The sequence below is a fragment of the Halichoerus grypus genome, chromosome 5, assembly GCF_964656455.1.
Source record: "Halichoerus grypus chromosome 5, mHalGry1.hap1.1, whole genome shotgun sequence".
Taxonomy (NCBI): Eukaryota; Metazoa; Chordata; class Mammalia; order Carnivora; family Phocidae; genus Halichoerus; species Halichoerus grypus.
In genome coordinates this window covers 132528054-132543118 of record NC_135716.1, presented here as the reverse complement: position 1 = coordinate 132543118, position 15065 = coordinate 132528054, and positions in this window count along the sequence as shown.

Below are 15065 nucleotides of genomic sequence, written 5' to 3'. Positions count from 1 at the left end.
ATGCTGGGCTAAGACAGAAAAGAATCATTGGATCACGTGGTAGACTGATGACAAATGGTGGCCCTTATCCATGCCCCATGCAATCTGTCTTTACAAGTCCTCCTATCAAGAGATGGAGTCTGTTTTCTCACTCCTTGAATGTGGGCTGGACTGTGGCTTCCTTAGAGTGACAGAATGCAGTAGGGGACTTTTGACTGCCATGAAGAAAGCCCAGTCTAGCCTGTTTAGAATGCGAGAGACCACATGAAATGAAGATGATTCAGCTCAGCTGAGGGTATTCCAGATCAGGTAAGACCAGAAAAACTGTCCTTCTGAGCCCAGCTGAGATTGCTGAACTGCAGAATTGTGAGCTAAATAAATAGTCATTGTGTTAAACTTTTACATTTTGGAGGTGGTTGATGAAGGGGTAGAGGGTTTTTGGGAAGAAAGGCAAGTTGTGGGAAGGTGACCAGAAAAAGTATGGTAAACAGGAGTTTAATAAGGTTTGACCGGGTTCGTGAACCAGATTTGTCAGGGCCTTCTCTATTGGTGTGTTGCTGAGTTCTCCTCTTCCTGGCATAGGAAAGGGAGACATCTTTACAAATGGAAATTTCCTTCATAAATGTGAATTTCTTTTACAAAAGGGAGACGTGTGCCCTGATTTTAGAACTTTTTCTGGGTGTTCTGGTTCTCAGTAGCCTTTGGCTCAAAATAACCCATATGCCAAAGAGGCATATTTTGGGGTGGTGTATTCTGACACTATTTAAGATATAGAAGAAGAAAACCCCAAAACTCCTGGTCTTAAGGAGTTATATTAATTTTTTTTTAAGATTTTATTTATTTATTTGAGAGAGAGAACGAGAGAGAGCACAAGAGGTGGGACCGGGAGAGGGAGAAACAGACCCCCCGCTGAGCAGGGAGCCCGATGCGGGACTCGATCCTGGGACTCCAGGATCACGACCTGAGCCGAAGGCAGTCGCTTAACCAACTGAGCCACCCAGGCGCCCTTATATTAATCTCTTATTATTACCACACACTTAGTGACTAAAGCAACACAAATTTATTATCTTATGGTTCTAGAGGTCAGAAGTCTAAATTGGTTATACAGGGTCACTTTCCTTCTGGAGCCTCTAGGAGAGAATCTGTTTCCTTAACTTTTCCAGCTTCTAGAGGCTGCCTATATTCTTCGACTTGTGGCGCCTTCCTGTCTTGAAGCCAGCTGCACAGCATCTTCTCTTCTCTGCTTTTTGCTTCCATCTTTACATCTCTTTGTCTCTGATACTCCTCCTGTCTTTCTTTTCTAAGGACCCTTGTGATTATATTGGTCTACCCAGATAATCCAGGATAATCGCTATGTCTCAAGATCTTAATTTTAGTCGCATATGCAAAGTTTTCTTTTTTTTTTTAAATTATATGAGATATATAATCACAGGTTTTTGGCATTAGGACATGAACTTATTTGGGGGCCTGTTATTCAACTGGACACAAGGAGGTTGCATTTTAGTAAATTTCATCTTTATAGGATAAAGTCCATGTTTTTGAATATGAGTCAGATAAATTTTTATGATGTTCTTTTTTCCCAGCTCTATCTCCAGTAACTCTCTGCCTCATATACATAGCTCAGCAATCTTGCTTCTATTACTTCTCCCTAACAGAACAAATCTGTTATTTCTCATCCCTGTGATTTGCCCCTTTCTACAAGGCCCTACTTCCCACATACCCCTTCTCAACATCCCAGCACCCTTTGCCTGGAAAAATACTCAACGAGGGACATCACCTTATCTGAGAAATGGTGTCCCTCCAATTGACTCTCAAATGACCCTTTGTCTGCTTCCACCACTGACTTTGTTACACTGTATTAGAGCTATCTGTTTGTGTGTTGGTTGCCTTGCTCCATTACTCAAAAGCTCCTCGAGAGTGGGGAGTGTGCCATTCATTTTTCTGGCCTCAATACTTAGCATAGTAGCTGGCACACTATAAGAGCTTAAGAATTGTCAAATGAGTAAGTGAGTATCACTGAAATTATTTATCTATTACTAATTATATGAGGAAGAAAGGAGGGAAAAGTTGAAGGAGTTTTTTTTATCTTGAATTGTTAAGAAAGTTTGGTAAAGAGCATATTTCTTGCAGAGCCTGGAGAAGGAACAGCAAACAGGGGAAAGATGGGATGAGAGACACATGACTCACAGGCAGTGATGATAACAAGAGCCAGGGGCACTGAAGCTTCAGGGCTGCTCCTCTTGGTTGGGGTGTTTCTGATGTGTGCCTGCTTTGATCCCTGCTGTGTAGCTATGGCCCAGGATGTTCTGGAATGGAAAAAAACAAACAAACAAACCAAAACACTACTTACTGTTTCCTGTTCCCAAGATCCAGGGTGTGTTACAGAAGAAACACATGGTGAGGGGGTTGGTGACAAAAGAAAATCATTTCCCAAAGGTAAATGGTCTCTCCAACATGGCTGAGAGCTGAAGCAGAAGAAAAGAGGATGCACAGAGAGGATATTACAGTGTGCAGGAGAAAAGCAGAATGCGCCATAAAAGCAGAGACAAGATAAAAGCGTGAGGTCAGCCAAGCTGTACTAGTAATGGCAGCAAAGGCGTAACGAACCATACGTGGAGGGATTTTGTCAGCCTCTTGGACAACACATGGTGCACAGATAGTGACATCTCAAGTGCCCTTATGCTAAGGAACAGGACAACACAGTTGACAGATCAGGACTGGGGGAAGAAAGACACACAGAAACACACTGCTACCCCTCCCTGTGCGGGAGGCCATGTGGAACTCCCATTGTGAGTTTATTTTTAGAAGCATAAATTTTGTCATGGATTATGTCCAAGTTAAATCATTCTTATTAAACTTATCTGAGATGTGGATTCAGTTATTCTCAAAAACTCCTTTCTGAAATAGAGCTTCCTTTTTAGAAGTTTGCTAAATTTATACAATAGTTAGATCCTATTGACCATCTCAGACTAGCCTATTATAAATGTACTGCTACTTTAATCTTCCCAGCTTGGTAGAGAGAGAGAGGAGAATATGAATTTTTAAAAGGAGGGAGTATGTGAAACAAGCTTTGGGGAGTTGTTGGAAAATCAAGCACTATCGTGCTACACATATTAAACAGTTTAAGAGGCAAACAGCTGGGGCTGTACCTAAGCAGATATCTGATGGGACTTGATTAAAAAAAGAAGCTCTTTCTAGAATATAATGTTTTTTAGAGTTAATTGTCCCAGCCCCCGTATCCTGGTATTTGATGGGATACATAAGCTGAGGTCAAAGTCACTGTAGTTCGACAAAGGGCTAAATCACGTGATTTATCACACTAGGAAGCAGAGATCTTGTCTGTTTTATTCACCACTGGAAAAGTTCCTGCACATTGTGGACACTCAAAAAATGGTTGATAGAATGAACACAAGTGGAGAGAAGATGAAGCACTGAATCTATAAAACTTGTGTTTGTGAATGGGGTTAACAACTGGGATGAAACATGATTGCCCAAAGACCTGTGAGCTTCTAAGGCTTGGGCCTCTGCAATTTGGTCCTAGGAGAAAGCTAACAATATTCATGGCTATATTTTAATTGCAGGTGCATTGTGTACCACATTATGAGCTAGGCATTTTAGATGTATTGTTTCCAATCATCAAAATAACTCCCCAAGGTACGTGGTATCATCCCTGTTTTACACATGGGGTATGAAGGCAATAGTCCTTAGATTGTTTGTTTGTTTGTTTTACTTTTAAGGGAAAGGGAACTACAGTTCATTGGGGCACATTGTATGCACATTCTATATGAGACGCTTTATACATATTATCTCATTTGAGCTCTCAAAGATGTCAAGAAGGAAGTATTATTCTCATTTTATAAATAAGGAAACTTCATGTCAGAGAGATTAAAATTTTGGTAAGTAATGGAGCTGGTAAGTAATGGAACCACAATTAGAACCCAGTCCTCTATGATCCCAATATTTATGCTCATTCAATATACATTCTAGGTCTATATATTATGTTTAGTATTTTAAATATGAATATGACAATTGATATTAGCTCAGTGGTTTAAAAAATCCCTAACAGGGATCTGTACCTGTAAAATTGTGCTTCTTAAAATTGTGCTTATTATCACTTTGTATTTGACATTATAAAGCCATAAATATTCATAGAGTCAAATCCCTTTTGAGAACACAAGACTAGTAAGAGCTGCATCAGAGGAGACCTGCAGATGGCACTGCTGCCCATGTCACCAAAAGCAAACTTCCTAATAGTTTAAATAAACAAAATAAAAGATAGTCATTTTAGGAATCATCCAACGGTGAATCCAAAAGTTCAATTCAATCAACATTTGGGTGATTTGTAAATTGTGTAATTCCTTCCAATTTATGGTTTGACATTGAAATTTAATGAACAATGAGTATAATGCTCAATAATGTTCTAGCCTAGCAATAGGTGGAATACAAGTCTTTGTGGAGGGGACACAAGAATATCAATTAAGCTAGGCAAGAGAAAGAAATTTGGATTCTGCTTGAGCATAAGGTGCTGCCTGACAAATCAGGTCACTGAAGAATCATGAGATTGAGACTGCTAAAATCTAAAGATGGATGCAATCTTTAGAATTTCCAAGTAAACTGGAAGCTGATGAAAACCACAAATACAAAAGTCTGAGACATTGTACAAAATGAACAAGAATGGCAGGTCTTTACCATTGTATTTTTAGCTTCACCATGAATTTTTAGGAAAAATTATTGTCAGTCTTTAATCCTAACCGATCATATAAGTTTTAGAAGACAAAGAGAGCTACTTTCTCTTGAGTCATTAAGAGACGTAAAGTTCTGGAGAAGGAACTCCAAGATTTTCATAGGGTTGATTCTGGTTGATAAGATTATGGGTGATTTAAAAATTTCATTTCCAAATCATCTACAATATGCAGGCATTACTTTTTAATAAGAGAAATTAAAATTAGCAAATACTAAAGTAAAAAATAACTGAAAACTGATTTTCACCACCTCTCCTTTGTCCCTCTTTCTCTCTTATTAACACAAATCCTCCGCACTGCCTCCTAGGGGTGCTAGGGATCCTCTGTGGTGAATATGAGGTGTTCCGCACAGACCTCCATTCAGTGCTATGTCATGAATTCTCCCAGCTGCCAGGAATATTGGCTGCAGTCCTCTTTAGGAATTGTGTGCTTGGCAGAAGGGAGTTGTCTTACCTAAGGTTACACCTCCTCGTCAGAAACAACCCATATTCAGTGACTGGTTTACATAAAGGTACAAAGGCCCATGGCTTTCTCTCAGTTTGAGATAATTCTGAAGAGCCATCCCACCTTCAGAACCCCTCATGGGATCAGCTGCACTGCAGTTCAACTTTTTCTTTTGCCCCATCCCAACTCCATCACTTTCTTACAAGTGTTCTTGAGTGTACTTCCCAGTAACCTCCTATGCAAATATTTGTCTCAAAATATGGGGATCATGACCTAAAACAGAACTAAGAGTAGTCCAGGAAGGTGACTAAAATAGAATTTTGGAGCTGGATCAGCCAATGACTGTCTCATAATGAGGGGACTATCACTGGTGGCTGGTAAAGTACTGATAGTCTCTGCCCAAAGTTTTATTGGTGCTGAACTGCCACCAACTCCCGGTCAAGATAGCAGATCTAAGACAGTATCATTCAGTTGTTCTCTGGGAATGAAGATTTTTATAAGAAGTCTACTGTCACTTTTATTTTTCTGTATAAAATATGTTTTTCTTTGGATGCTTTTAAGATTTCTCTATCAATAGTTTTTAGCAATCTGATTATATGTGTCTTGGTGTAGTTTTGTTTCTTTTGCTGGGGGTTATGTGAGCTTCTGTCGGTTTATGGTCTTCATCACATTTAGAAAAAAATGCAGCCATTATTTTTGGCCAGTAATTTTTATGTCCTTCCTTTTTCTTCTCTCATTCCTGGGTTCCTTTTTTTTTTTTTTTTTAAGGTTTATTTGAGAGAGAGCGTGCATGTGAGTGCATGGAAGTGGGGGAAGGGGCAGAAGAAGAGAATCCTCAAACAGACTCCCTGCTGTGTGGGAACCCATCATGGGGCTGGATCCCTCAACTGATCCATGGATCATGACCTGAGCCAAAACCAAGGGTTGGATGCTTAACCGACTGAGCCACCCAGGTACCCACCTAGGCTCCTTTTATACACATTACTTAATTTCATACTTTCACACAGCTCACTGAGGCTCTGTACTTTTTTCAGTTTTGTTTCCTCTTTATTTTGGGTAGTGTCTCTGGCTTTCTCAAGTTTACAGATCTTTTCTTCTGCTCTGTCTAATTTGCTCTTAATTTCATTACATAGATTTTTTCATTTTGGGTAGTGTATTTTTAATCTTTACAACTTCTTTTTGGATCTGTTTTTATATCATCCATTCTATCACTATATTCCCTATTTCCTTCATATCCTACAATATACTTATAATAATTATGTTAAAGTGTTTGTTAATTCCATTATCTCTGTCATTCCTGCATATGTTTCTATTGACTGACTTTTCCCCCTGGTTATGGGTAATATATTTTCTGTTTCTTTGCATGTCTGGTAATTTTTTTTTTTCTTCTTCTTATTACTTTTCTATTGAAGTATATTGGCAAACAACATACTAGTTTCAGGTGTACAACATGATTCAATATAGTATCTATTATGAAATGATCACACAATATGTCATGTCTAGTAATTTATTATCAGATGCTGGAGATTGTAGCTTTTAAATTGTTGAATGGTTTCACTGTATTTTTAAAAGTATGGAACTTTGTGAACAGTGCAGGTCCATGGCACAGGAGTCTGTAAACTTTGGAGATTTGAAACTCAGTCGCATACCTGAGATAAAAATACTTGGTCACAGGCTGGGTGAAAACAGAGTTCAGACAGACACCAGGGAGACAAAAGTGATTAATTACTTTTCTGTGAGGGCTCACTGAAGAGTGTGGGGGTGTAAACTTTCAGCTCCGGAGCTAGAGAGTGGGGTGCTGCCATTTTCATCCTCCCCCTTTGGGGCTGAAAGCCTTCAGGGAGCAAAACAACACCACATAGTAGAATCCAGAGCTGCTTACATTGAGCCTGGCCCCCTGGCAAGGGAGGCACATTTCCATAACTGCAAGGGTACCTGAGAATCAGCGCAACAGGCCCTCCCCCAGAAGACCAGCAGGAACAACTGGCTAGAACCAAGTTTACCGATCATAGAGAACTGCAAAACTTTAGCTTTTTGGGAAAACAGTGTATAGCATTCATTTGTGGTTTTTTTTGTCTTTCAGGTTTTTTTTTAGCCATTTTCTTATTTTTTCAATTCCTTTTTTATACCTTTAAATTTTTATTTATATATATATATAAAAGTATAGGTACATATGTATATACACTTTACTTTTGGATTCCTTTCGTTGTATTTTATTTTTCTATATACATAAGTTTTTCTTTCTTTCCTATTTTGGGATCTAGTTTCTTTTAACAAACAGACCAAGACACACCCAGGGTCTAGTTTGTTATTTTGTTCTGTTTTGTTTCCTGCTTGATTTTTTCTTATTTTGTTTTGTTTTCTTCTGGTTTGCTTTTTTTTTTTTTTCTATTGTTATTGCTGTCTTTTCTCTCTCTTCCTTCTGTTCTTTTCTGGACATAATGATGAGATGGAGAAATTCACCCCAAAAGAAAGAACAGAAGGCAGTACTCACTGCCAGGGATTTAATCAATAGGGATATAAGTAAAATGTCTGAAATAGAATTTAAAACAATGATTATAAAGATACTAGCTAGGCTTGAAAACAGCATAGAAGACACTAGAGAATCCCTTACTGTAGAAATAAAAGAACTAAAATCTATTCAGGCTGAAATTAAAAATGCTGTTACAGTATTTCCTTCTTCATCAGTGCCCACAATTCTTAGTCATGCTGCTTCTAAGAATGAAGAGATAGACCAGACAGAGTGGTGGGCAGCAAAGCAAGACTTACTGAGTGATGGTAAAGTTTATTGAATGATAGAGTACACAGCTCCCAAAGAGGAGAGGACCCGAGAGGGTTGTCACTGAAGTTTCTAAGTCTAGGGGTTTTCAGGGTCTTGTTGGTGGACTGTTTTAATCTAATTAACCTCCACGAGCCTGTCATCCAATCAGGTTTTTGTCATCTATCTATCATGTGGAAAAGGGTGGAGGGCTAATTCCAGGGTGGTATAAAATCTTTTTAAGGTTGGTTTGCCCTTAGGGTGGGGGCCTGTTGTCCCTCTTTGCTTTTCTTCCAACTATGCTTCATCAATGCTATTACCAAGATGTAGTCACAAATGGAGGCTCTAACAGCTAGGACAAATGAGGCAGAAGGAAGAATTAGTGATATAGAAGACAAAATGATGGAAAATAAGGAAGCTGAGAAGAAGAGAGAAAGACAACCAGTAGATCACAAAGGGTGAGTTTGAGAACTCAGTGATTCCATAAAGTGATATAATATACGGATAATAGGGGTCCCAGAAAATGAAGAGAGAGGGACAGAAGGTTTATTTGAACAAATTATTGCTGAGAACTTTCTTAATCTGGGGAAGGAAACAGACATTCAAGTCCATGAGGCACAGGGAACCCCCCCCCCCTTAAAATCAATAAAAATAGGTCAACACCTTGGCATATAATAGTGAAGCTTGCAAATTTCAGAGATAAACAGAAAATCCTGAAAGCAGCTTGGGACAAGAGGTCCTTAACCTACAAAGGTAGACACATAAGGCTGGCAGCAAACCTGTCCAGAGACCTGGCAGGCCTGAAAGGACTGGCGTATACATTCAGCATGAAAAATGGAAAAAATATGCAGCCAAGAACACTTTATCCAGCAAGGCTGTCATTCAGAATAGAAGGAGAGATAAAGATTTCCAGGACAAACAAAAACTAAAGGAATTTGTGATCACTAAACCAGCCATGGAAGAAATATTACAGGGGATCCTTTGAGCAGAGACAAAGCCCAAAAGTAACAAAGACCAGAAAGGAACAGACACAATCTACAGGAACAGCAACTTTACAGGTAATACAGTGGCACTAAATTCATATCTTTCAATAATTCCTCCAAATGTAACTGGGCTAAATGCTACAATCAAAAGACACAGGGCATCTGATTGGATAAAAAACAAGACCCATTGATATGCTGTCTACAAGAGACTCATTTCAGGCCCAAACACAGCTCCAGATAGAAAGTGAAGGGGTAGAGAATAATTCATCATGCTAATGGACATCAAAAGAAAGCTGGGATAGCCATCCTTATATCAGACAAACTAGATTTTAAGCCAAACACTAATAAGAGATGAAGAAGGACACTATATCAGAATAAAAGAATCTATCCAACAAGAAGATCTAATAATTGTAAATATTTATGCCCCTAACTTGGGAGCAGTCAAATATATAAAGCAATTGATAACAAAATTAAAGAAACTCATTACAATAATAGTAGGAGACTTTAACACCTCACTCATAGCAGTGGACAAATCATACAAGCAGAAGATCAGCAAGGAAACAAGAGCTTTGAATGACACACTGGACGAGATGGACATCACAAATATATTCAGAACATTTCATCCTAAAGCAGCAGAATACACATTCTTCTCAAGTGCACATGGAACATTCTCTAGAATAGATCATATACTGGGTCGCAAATCAAGTCTCAACGAGTATAAAAAGACTGAGAATATACCATGCATATTTTCAGACCACAATGCTTTAAAACTTGAAGTCAACCACAAGAAAAAATTCGGAAGGACCACAAATACAAGGAGGTTAAAGAGCATCCTACTAAAAAAATGAATAGGTCAACTGGGAAATTAAAGAAAAATGGAAAAAAATACATGGAAGCAAATAAAAATGAAAACACAACAGTTCAGAACCTTTAGGATGCAGCAAAGGCAGCCCCAAGAGGGAATTATATACCAATACAGGCCTTCCTCAAGAAACAAGAAAAGTCTCAAATACACAACCTAGCCTTATACTGGAAAGGAGCTGGAAAAAGAAAGCAAATAAAACCTAAATCCAGCAGCAGAAGAGAAATAATAAAGATTAGAGCAGAAATCGATGATATAGAAATAATAATAATAAAAAACCCAGTAGAACAGATCAACGAAACTAGGAGGTGTTTCTTTGAAAGAATTAATAAGATCAATGAACCCATAGCCAAACTATCAAAAAGCAAAGAGAAAGGACCTGAATAAATAAAATCATAAATGAAAGAGGAGAGATCACAAACAACACTGAAGAAATACAAACAATTACAAGAGAATATTATGAGCAATTATATGACAACAAATTAGGCAATCTGGAAGAAATGGATGCATTCCTAGAAACATATAAACTACCAAAACTGAAAAAAGAAGAAATAGAAAACACAAACAGACCCATAACCAGCAAAGAAATTGAAGCAGTAATCAAAAATCTCCCAACAAACAAGAGTCCAGGGCCTGATGGCCTCCCAGAGGAATTCTACCAAATATTTAAAGAAGAATTAATACCTATTCTCTAAAACTGTTTCAAAAAATAGAAATGGAAGGAAAACTTCCAAACTCTATGAGGCCAGCATTATCTCGATCCCCAAAACAAAGACCCCACTAAAGGAAATTACAGACCAATATCCCTGATGAACATGGATGCACAAATTCTCACCAAGATAATAGTTAATAGGATCCACAGTACAGTAAAAGGATTATTCACCACAACCAAGTGGGATTTATTCATGGGCAGCAAGGGTGGTTAAACATCTGCAAATCAATCAATGTGATACAATACATTAATAAAAGAAAGGACAAGAACCATATGATCCTCTCAACTGATACAGAAAAAGCATTTGACAAAATACGGCATTCTTTCTTGATAAAAACTCTTCACAGTGTAGGGTTGGAGGGGACATACCTCAATATCATAAAAGCTATATATGAAAAACCCTCTGAGCTTTTCTCCTCAGGTCAGGAACATGACAGGGATGCCCTCTCACCACTGTTGTTCAACATAGTACTGGAAGTCCTATCCTCAGCAATTAGACAACAAAAAGTAATAAAAGGCATCCAAATTGGCAAAGAAGTCAAACTCTCACTCTTCACAGATGGCATGATACTCTGTAGAAAACCCAAAAGACCCCACCAAAAAATTGCTAGAACTGATACAGGAATTCAGCAAGTATAAAATCAATGCACAGAAGTCAGCTGAATTTCTCTATACTAACAATGAGGCAGAAGAAAGAAAATTCAAGGAATCGATCCCATTTACAATTGCACCCAAAAATAAGATACCTTGGAATAAACCTAACCAAAGAGGTAAGGGATCGGTACTCAAAAAACTAAGAACACATATGAAAGAAATTGAGGAAGACATAAAGAAATGGAAAAACATTCCATGACCATGGATTGGAAGAACAAATATTGTTAAAATGTCTATGCGACCCAAAGCAATCTACACATTCATTGCAATCCCTACCAAAATACCATCAGCATTTTTCACAGAACTGGAACAAACAGTCCTAAAATTTGCATGGAACCAGAAAAGACCCCAAATAGCCAGAAGAATATTGAAAAAGAAAACCAAAGCTGGAGGCATCACAATTCTGGACTTCAAGCTGTATTACAAAGCTGTAATCATCAAGACAGTAGGTATTGGCACAAAAACAGACACATAGATCAATGGAACTGAATAGAGAACAGAAATGGACCCTCAACTCTGTGGTCAACTGATCTTCGACAAAGCAGGAAAGACTATCCAATGGTATTGGAAAAATTGGACAGCCACATGTAGAAGAATGAAACTTGACCACTTTCTTATACCATACACAAAAATAAACTCAAAATGGATGAAGACCTAAATGTGAGACAGGAATCCGTCAAAATTCTAGAGGAGAACACAGGCAGCAACCTCTTCAACCTCAGCCGCAACAACTTCTTGCTAGGCACGTCTCCAAAGGCAAGAGAAACAAAAGCAAAAATGAACTATCGAGACCTCCTCATGATAAAACAAAGTTTTTGCACAGCAAAGGAAACAGTCAACAAAACTAAAAGGCAACCTATGGAATGGGAGAAGATATTTGCAAATGTCTTATCAGATAAAGGGCTAGTATCCAAAATCTATAAAGAACTTATCAAACTCAACCCCCAAAGAACAAATAATCCAGTCAAGAAATGGGCAGAAGACATGAACAGACATTTCTCCAAAGAAGACATATAAATGGCCAACAGACACATGAAAAAATGCTCAACATCACTTGGCATCGGGGAAATCCAAATCAAAACCTCAGTGAGATACCACCTGACAACAGTCAGAATGGCTAAAATGAACAACTCAGGAACAACAGATGTTGGAGAAGATTTGGAGAAATCTTGCCTTCTTACACTGTTGGTGGGAATGCATACTTGGTGCAGCCACTCTGGAAGACAGTATGGAAGTTCCTCAAAAAGGTAAAAATAGAACTACACTATGACCCAGCAATTGTACCCTTAGGTATTTATCCAAAGGATATGAACATAGTGATTCGAAGGGGCACATGCACCCTGATGTTTATTCATTTTTAATTTATTTTTATTTATTTGTCAGAGCAGGAGAAAGAGAGCGAGAGAACACAAGAAGGTGAAGCAGCAGGCAGAGGGAGAAGCAGGCTCCCCACTGAGCAAGAAGGCCGATGTGGGACCCGATCCCAGGACCCTGGGATCACCTGAGCTGAAGGCAGATGCCTAACCAACTGAGCCACCCAGGGGTCCCTCAGCCCAATGTTTAAAGCAACAATGTCTATAATAGCCGAACTATGGAAAGAACCCAGATGTCCATCAACAGATGAATGGATAAAGAAGATGTGGTAGGTGTATATATACAATGGAATACTACTCAGCCATCAAAAAGAATCAAATCTTGACATTTGCAATGACAGGGATAGAACTAGAGAGTACTATGCTAGGCAAAATAAGTCACTTATTTCAAAATAAGCGAAAGACAAATGCCATGATTTCACTCATATGTGTAATTTAGGAAACAAAACAGATGAACATAGAGAAAGGGAAGGAAAAAAATAAGATGTAAGTTGAGAAGGAGGCAAACCATAAGACACTGAACTCTAGGAAACAAACTGAGGGTTGCTGGAGGGGAGGTGGGTGGGGGAGAAGGATCATTAGGTGATGGGCATTATGGAGGGCACTTGATGGAATGAGCACTGGTTGATATATGCAACTGATGAATCACTAAATTCTACCTTTGAAGCTAATAAAAAAATTAAAAAAAACATAAAAAAAAAGAAATATGGAACTTTGTTCTGGCACACAGGAAGTTAACTTGATCAATTTGAACATTTTTAGGTGTTTTTAAGATTTATTAAGGTGAATCCAGAGCAGTTTTAATTTAGGGCTAATTTGGCCCCACTAGTAAGCACAACTCTTCTGAAGATGCTACCCATGCCCCATGTATTAGAAGCTCTATTCTTGGTGGTGGTAACATAAACTGTTTCCCAGCTCAGTGAGGTCCAGGGATTGTTTGGTTTACTGCTTTCCAGTTATTCTTTTATTTATTTTTTAAAATATTTATTTACTTACTTGTGAGAGAGAGAAAGAGCATGAGTTGGAAAGGCAGAGAGACTCTCAAGCAGACTCCTTGCCGAGTGTGGAGCCTGACACGGAGTCAATCTCAAAACACTGAGATCAAGACCTGAGACGAAACCAGGAGTCAGAAGCTCAACTGACTGTGCACCCAGCTGCCCCTCCAGTTATTCTTTTGTTGGCCTTTTTGAATAGTACTCAACTGACTTCCTTCACCCTTCCAATTATTACTCAACAAATCCTTTAGACTCCTCTACAGATCTTTCAAGCTTTTTGTTGTTCTGCCGCTTCCTCAGTCATCCTGAACTCTCTTCTAGTTACTAAATGTAGTGAGACCCTGGGCTTTATTTTTGTTTTCCCTCCCTTCACTGCAGCCTGGCAACTGCCTCCAGGTGGTAAGATTCACCACCTTTGTTTTCCTTTTCTCAGGTATCATAGTCCCATATTACCTACAGTGCAATGTCTAAAAATAGCTATTTCGTATACTTTGATTTTTTAGTTGCTTATGGAAGAAAGGACAATTCAGAGATCAACTAATATATGTGAATCTACACTTTGATACAGAAATTTTTTTTCAAAAATTGTTTTTATAATGAGAAAAGATCATCATTACTTTCACTTGTCTTATAAATTCTGCATTTCCTCAATGTACATTCTGATGTTTTCAGGCGATAATAGGTAATCTGTACATTTCCCCCCCTAGTTCTTAGAAGATAAGATTCTGAGTTAATAAAAAAGCAAAGGAATAAAAGATTCTTATTTGCTATACTTGATTGTATTCAGAACTATTAAGTTTATTCTAGTGAAATTGACTTTATTTCTTTTGATTTAATATCAAAACTAGCTATCCTTAATTTTCTGTCCTTAAAAGGCTTCAATGCCCTCCCTACCCCCCCCCACTCTCTCTCTCTCTCTCTCTCTCTCTGTATCTTTAGAATCAAAGGGTAGTATATCTGCTGGAGAGGTACACAGATTGCTAGGATATAAAATTCTAAACTATCTTTAATTCCACTAAATATGAGGTCAAAATTATTACCACTGATAGAATAGAAACATATTGTGAAATGTGAAGGCAGAGATTTGGTAGGAAAGGAGTTTCAATTAGCAGAGATCTTGTTAAGTTCAATAAAAGGAAAGAGGAAAGGACTGAGAAATTGAGCATGGGCTTGGCTCAGTTCAAGATTTAAATATATTGCCTCTTTTGATTACCAAAACAACTTGGTTAGGTGCATGTTATTATTCATATTTTATAGATGAAGAAACTCAGAGTTTAAGTTTCCCAAGGACAGAATGTAGTCAGTAGGAAATGCCACATACTTTTCACTTCTGAATGTTACATAACTGGACAATATGTGGGGAGAGTGTCTCATTATAACACAACCTTTAGCAGAAGCTATTGGGGATGGTTGGTGACAAGAACTACAGTTCATAAAACAACCAGATATCATTTGATTTGGTATAACTTGTGTATCATCCTCCCCATCCTGCTTTACTCTTAGCAGTTGACTTTATTTCCTAAGAAACTAAAAGCAATTAGAAGAGAATTTCTATAAGCCATC